The sequence below is a fragment of the Balaenoptera borealis genome (assembly GCF_965194805.1).
Source record: "Balaenoptera borealis genome assembly, chromosome: 18".
NCBI classification, from domain to species: Eukaryota; Metazoa; Chordata; class Mammalia; order Artiodactyla; family Balaenopteridae; genus Balaenoptera; species Balaenoptera borealis.
The window spans coordinates 31550429-31558271 of record NC_138877.1 but is presented as its reverse complement, the minus strand read 5'-3'; positions in this window follow the sequence as shown (position 1 = coordinate 31558271).

The window sequence follows — 7843 nt, the reverse complement described above, 5'->3', positions numbered from 1 at the left end:
GGCTTCCCAGAAGTTCTGAAAAGGTGACTATGCCCTGAGAGAAAGAACATTTGAGGATAGGAGAGGGACAGGAAAAGGACAGCATACAGACTACACCATGAAGAAAAGGGCCTCGCCTTCTAAACACTGTATTAATAATACTTAGTCTGACATATGGTGGACGCTCAATAAATATTGAATTGTTGATTCAATATGATCATTATAAATTCCAAATACTATGAGATTAGTCCAGGGTCTCCCAATGTCTGCAGTACTGACATTCTGGAGCAGATGATTACTTGCTGGGTGCAGCTGTCCTATGCATTGTAGCATATTTAGCAGCATCTCTGGCCTCTACCCACTGGATGGAAGTAGCAACCATTCATTTTGGCAAAATGACATTGCCAAAAGTCACCTGGGAGCAAAATTGTCCCCTATCAAGAAAACTAGATTGGCCTGATTATATCCTGGCAAGGAAGTGAGGAAAGGAGCTGTGACAGGTAGAGTAACTGAATATATTTTTATCGATATAGGTTTACATGTTTTATTGGACTGAGTCACTGCTCTGTTTTCTTAATGTGGCACCATTTGTTGAGTTCATATTCTGTCCTGGCATTGTATTAGAAGCTTTAGTAATTATTTAAACTCTGAAATAGGTATTACTATCTTTATTTTGCATGCAATGAACTGCCAAAAGTCAGTTTGTACCCAAATCTGTCTGACTCATATTTAACATTAAGCTATACTATTTCTTTATAATGCTGTAAGCTTATGGTGCAGTCAGATTCTTAGATAATATGTTTACACACATATGTAGGCATATCTATAGAGAGATGGATAGATACATACACACATAAAGATACTTGCTCATTCTTATGACATAAAACACATTGATTACTTTGAAAATGAGATTATCTGGAATGAGATGTGTATTTCAATTATTACCTAAGTCATATTAATCTTGCTTTATTCAATTTGAGTACAGTGTTGACTAACACTTCAATTAGTTCCAGTTTGCTTGATTTCACACCCCATAAAATTAATGCTGGCTGTGTCTACATAGGCAAAGTGGAGATGCAGTAATTATTGCAAAATCATAAGTAGCAAACACATTCTGTTATTGAAGAAAGGTAGCCCGATAATTCTGAACTATTCAGATTGGCTTTCTATATTCGGGACATAATATTAAAAGACAGAAAAATGTTAATTGACCCTTAGTGAACACTTACGTGTGCTATTCATCTCAGTGAAAGATAAAATAGAGTATTTCCCATCCTATTTACAACTAATCTTAAAGTAACACAACTCTCAATCAAACTTTCAAATGCAAAATAAGGAGGTTGTGAGAAGTAAAGAAATTTGAAAGGCTCCCCTTAACTGTGTAGTCTTGTTTTCCTCCTGCTGCCGCATGAAGCAAAATGGCTGCTGCCTCCTCCAGTTATCTAGAGGCTGCCTTCAAGGTCCTCAGGCCTGCGAGGTCAAACAAGTTTAGTCTTTTGATGCGGAATGACCGCAGTACACTTTTTTGTGTACATGACACAATGGTCATTCACATTACAAGTTTAAAAGGTGGTACGGGCATTGCAGCTCTCCACCTTGAGTTCAGAGGGCTCAGTTATGCCATCCTTGAGTTCCTTTACTTAATTCTCAAGCTTTGTGCCTCTTCTCCAGTTTTGTCTCTTCAAGCAAAGAATCTAATCAGAATCTGTTCCAAATGCCGAAAAATGTCATGTTATTTATTATTTCTCCTTTCATTTACCTATTAGTCTAAATTGGTTATCATGAAGCCAATTTTATATCACCTCTCTTTTCATAGAGGTAGTGATATACAGGAATTAAGAGGATGACCACCACAGTTTCACTGGGTAGATGTGAACTGTGTTTTTGTCCTTACTATTTTTTTTCTTTTTTTCTTTTTTTTTTTTTTTCTGTTTTTGTTAAGAGTTACAGAAGTGTTAGCTGTTATTATTTTTTGTTTTAATTGAGGTATACTTGTTTTACAATGTTGTGTCAGCTACATGTATACATATATTCCCTCTTTTTTGTGTATCCTTGTGCAAGTTATGGAAACTCTGAACTTTAGTTTTACTCATTGATACAATTAAAGTAATAATAACACATAACTACACAGGAATATTGTAAAGAATAAATAACTGAAAACAAAAAAGCACTTAAAACTGTACCTAATAATACATAGTAAACCTTTACTCAGCAATTGCTACTTTATGTTATATCATACTATTAGAGAAATAGAAGTTCCAGGGAAGAGATCTATATATAGCTGAAGGGTTATAAGGGCACACATTTCATATTATAAGATTACTAAGCTCTAAGCACATACAGCATCATGTCTATTCTTTCTATTCCAACAAATATATGTGTGCAAAATCATTTTATAAACTTCAAATGCTATGAAAGCTGATACAAAAATACTAATTATTCTCAATACCATGGAAAGCTTTAACACCTAATATTTATTTTTAAATCACCACTTTAGTGGCATTAGTATACTTCTTTCATATTCTTCCAAATTCCTTCAAAAGATTTATTTTTAGGGAAAATGAATAATACATGTATTTTGTTAAATGATAAAGTGTTTTTATTTACCAGGTTGTTTTCTTACTCAACTCACTGTTTCTTGACAATACATTTATGAAGCAGAAATTACAGCCTTTTTGTCTTTGTATGAAAGTTCCCAAGGTTATTGGTTTCTGTAAAGAAAAAGGAAAAATTTTTTTATTCATAAAATAAACACAAGAGGTGCTTTCACAGTGCATGGGAATTTGGGTGCCTAGTTAGTAACTCCAGGTCGTGACTTGCTTACATTGTTTGGCCCCCTTATTTCTCATATCCAGCTTTCTTACTGTCTGTTCTTTTTCTTCCCATTTCAAATTTAAAAAATTTTGAAAAACAAATATATAAGCCAAGACTATGCCAAGACTTTAAATAAGTGAGGGTGTTAACCAAATTGATGTCCAGAAGAAAGAGTCCAATGTACCTGAAAGCAGAGGAAGGGGAAGGTACAGTAGTGTGTAAAAGAAAGGCAGTAAAGAGCACACTCACCTTGTAAGCCCTTATAAGGTCTTTGCTTTTTTCTCTAAGTGACATGGAGAATTATTTGCAGATTATGATTTCAAAAGATCACTCTGCATTTAGGTTGAGAACAATCACTTAAAAGGGCAAAGCTAGAAGCAGAAAGACATGTGAGGAGATTATAAAGTAATTTGGGTTAGAAACAATGGTGTCTTAGACTTGGGTAGTTTAGTGGAAGCCATGGAGAGTGGAAGGTTTATGCCTACTTTGAAAAAAGTGCCAACAGGTTACCTGACAATTTAAATGGATTTGAAAGAAAAAAAAAATTAAAGGAGGCCTCTGTAGTTAGGGCCTGAGCAACTGGAAGGATAGAGTTGGCATCAACTGAGATACAGAAGGTTGCAAATGGTTTCTTTTGTTTTGTTTGTTTCATTTTATTTTAATTGTGAAGATCAGAGTTCAGTTTTTTGAGATGTTGAGTTAGACATAGCAAGTGTATTTATCAAGGAAGGAATTGGACATATGGAATTGGAATTTAGAAAAAGAGGTCTAGACTAGAAATATAAATTTAGGAATCATTTGCACATTGATTAAAGCCATGAGACCAGCAGAGACTACAAAAGGAATGCATATAGGTAGAGAATATAAGTGATGCAAAGACTGAATTCTTGGATGCTCCAAAATTAAGAGGTTATGAAGAAAAGGGAGACTCAGGATACTGAAGAATCAATCCATGTCAGAAACAAAACCAAGAGAGTCCTGGAATCCAAGTAAAGAAATATACTAATGAGAAAGGAGTGATCAACTCCTTGAAAAGTTGGTCATGCAATTGACTATTGTCTTCAACAGCCTGGAAGTCAGCCTTGGTTTCAGCAACCTTGATAAGAGCAGTGTCACAAGAATGAGAGAAGGGAGCAAAAGCCTAATTGGATTGGACTTTGGAGAGAACAGGAGGAGAAGATTTGAAGATAAGAGTACAGAAAACTTGTTCAAGGACTTCCATTGTAAATGGGAAAACAACACCACAAAATATGCAGTAGCAGGTGGGGCAAGTGGGTCAAGAGAAATGTGTGTGCGCGTGTGTGTGTGTGTGTGTGTGTGTGTGTGTGTGTGTTTATAAATAACAACACATTTGTTTGCTAATTGCAATGCTCAACAGAGAGCCAACTATTGAGAATTCAGAAGAAGTGACAAGAATTGCCTGGAGTGCAGAACCTGAGAGGATGGAAGTTGGTGCAGAAAGGGAGAAACTGATTTGCTTGGGAGAACAGAGGTCTCATCCATGGTGACACTGATTGAAGGAGGCAGAGGATGTGAGTGCATATGTTATTTTCTCCTTTGATTGCTTCAATTTTCTCATGAAGTTGGAAGCAACATTGTGAGATTTGAGAATGTATGTTGATATCTGTAAAGAACAGTTCAGGTTATTATAATTTCCTATCAGGACAATTTGCTCATCAATTCATTCTATTTTTTACTCTATTATACATTATGTTTCTGATAGGCAGTTTCAAAAACCTTTCATTATCATCTTTGGTAAGAAGTACAAACTCATAGCATTCAAGGTACTCGAAATCTAGTACATTTTGGATATCACATTTTAGTTCATTCTTCCCCATTCCATATTCCAATCATATGGATGTACCTCCCAATACCCAAATGATGTATGAAATATCAGCCATATGTGCCTTTGCTCTTGATGTTCCCTTATCCTTAAATTCTCTTCCATCTTCCTACCCATTTAATTTCATGATGGTCTAGTTTGAATGGTACAGGCACGCCTTGGATATATTGTGGTTCGGTTCCAGAACACCTCAATAAAGTGAATATCGCAATAAGCAAGCCACACAAACATTTTAGTCTCCCAGTGCATGAAAAAGCTATATTTACACTGTGCTGTAGTCTATTAAGAGTGCAATAGCATTATGTCTAAAAAAAATATTCAGACCTTAATTAAAAAATACTTTATTGTTAAAATACTAATCATCATCATCTGAGCCTTTAACGAGTCAATATTTTTGCTGGTGAAGGGTTTGAAATATTTTGAGAATTACCAAATGTGACAATGATACACACGAAGTGAGCAAATGCTGTTGGAAAAATGGCACCAATAGACTTGCTTGATGAAGGGTTAAAACAAGCCTTCAATTTGTAAAAAAAAACAAAAAAACAAAACCCACAATAGTCGCAAAGTGCAATGAAGCAAAGCACAATAAAATGAGGTATGCCTGTATATCCTTCAAAACATGAAGGCATTCCCCAGCCCCTTGAGTGGAATTCACCCAGATGAAACAACATATTGGTGAGAAGGCATGTATTTCAAACCTAGATCTTGGTTAAAATCCTGCACGGAATATGTCCAGGCTTCAGTTTTCTAATGCATTAAAAAGGAGATAGTGATAATAATATATAAAAAAGTATTTATTTTTAAAATTAAATAGATAAAATATATTAAATCAATTGGACAAAGTATATGTCTGTTTTCACCTTCCTTAGAACTTCCATATTCACTCATGTATTTAAGACCCTCTTGTATTAGTTATCTTTTTATTTACACAGGAACTAGCATTTTTATTTCAAAGCCAAATAAATGTCTTACACTTTGAAGTAATGAATAATAAAATTAGTTCTTAAAAATCAGCACTAACATTTAAAAACAAATTAATATGAGCCAGACACTGTTGTATATACATTATATCATAAACATAATCACTTTTATCTTCACAATAACCTAATGAATTAGGCATAATTGTACAAATGAGTAAATGTAACTCAGATAATATATAAATTTCTCAAGTTCACCCAGATTACAAGAGTTTGAAGTTGATTTGCACATATATATTTCTGATTTCAAAGCCTGTGCTCTTAATAAGTGATCTCTAATTAAGTATATCTCAAATTCAAAGTAGAGAAACTTTTGGATGAGAATAAAGGAAAAGAAGTGAGTATTTTAGGACTTATCACATAATGAATTGCAAATATATTCATTCTCCTTATTTGCTTCTAGCCCATGTTGGGACTGATGAAGTAAATGTATATAGATATGCATGCTGTGCAACATACATAAATAATGCAAACCAATCTTTTAAAACTAATTCTATACAAGAAAACAAAATTTAAAATGTGTAAGGCAAAGAGAGAACAAGGCACCATCCAAAATTCTGTCTCACAAATGAAATCCAAGGGCACAAGCCAAAGGTTATAATTTTGATAGCGTACAAATATTTGGTAGAAACCCTCACTAAATGTAACAAAATGAACTAGTTTGGTATAAATATTTTTTTTCCTGAAACGTTCCCTTAGGGACAGCCAGATCTGTTGTTCAAACACTGCCACCCACATCCATATGTATCGTCTTCCCTGCCAATGTTTTTTAGTTAGTTTTTACTTTGTTTTGTTGTTTTGCTTTTAGCCACAATGTAGACCTTAAACAGCCATATATATATATATATATATATATATATACACACACACACATATATCATGAGACATATGTGACACATATGACATAACTTAAGAAAAAGTACTTTCAATTAAAGTGTAATTGGGCAATGCTTGCCATACTGAAGACATTTGAATTCATTGCTAGTTACCAAGTTTCCTGGTAATACGAAGTAAGACCTTCTAGGATCTAGATAATTAGTACAAATAACACATTGGGAAAACAAACCAAATTATCACTTCCTTTTGAAGAAAATCACTTATTCCCTTGGAAAAATATCTGTCTTCGTGGAATAACTCTTTCACTCTAGTTTTAGCATATTGTTTTGGTGTTTATTAAAACTTCAAGTGGAAGTCATTCAGTCTAAATATGTCTATATAATATATATGTCTAAATATCTTATTTTGCTTTAACACTAGATTTCTGTTAAAAGAGAACACTTCATTATGTTTATTCATCATCATTTGACTGTGAGGCTGCTGTAAGTCAAAAATAGTCAACACTTGTGGAATGTATAGTAATTGAGAGCAACAGTAAATTACATTTTAAGGGCTCATCAAAGTGAGAATGAGACACTTCAATGCCACTTCTTGCTACCTTGTTGGGAACTTTGCCAAAATGGAGAAATTTAAAGACTTGTTAAGCAGTGCCTTATCTCATTGACCTTTCTTCATTTGGAAGATTATCACTCCACCTAACCATGATCTCATGTTGTGGAGGTTCCCTGGATGGCATTGATTTGCTTTTTTTCAACTCAGCTGTGGGTAAGGGCAGACACTTATTTAGAGTCATAAAATCAAATACATTTCTGAAGCCAGATCATATGTCTCATGATATTTCTATGGTGCATTCTGGTGCATCTCACAATTTAATGCTTACATTCTGGAGAAAAAAAATATGGGGAATGGGATAAGGAAAAAAATTATTTTGGACAAAAAAAAATATCCCAGGATAACAAATGACCACAATAAAATATTCTTCTATAATAGTTTCTCTCAAATGGTGCCCATATGTTCTCTGAAATATGCAGACATATCTTTGAGTGCCACAACATTTTCTACCAGAGCTTTCAAAGTATAAGCTTTCATTTTTAAAATCATAGAAAATTTTAGTTATTAAATTAAGACCTATCAACACTTAATTTATTGCAGTAGGCTAAAGAGAAAAGAATAGAGACAGAATTAATATGTAAATGAAGCATTCATTCAAAAGACATCAGGGTATGTGTACTAATTAATGTTTTATAAAAGGTCAAAAAGAGATAAGTGGTAGGAGATTTGTGTTATTATAAGATGCACAGGAGTTTAACAATGCCAAACTTGCAACCACCTGCAGTCAGTCCCCAAACAGAGCATTGTGCCATGTTCATACTCATGTTTCTAGCAGCAA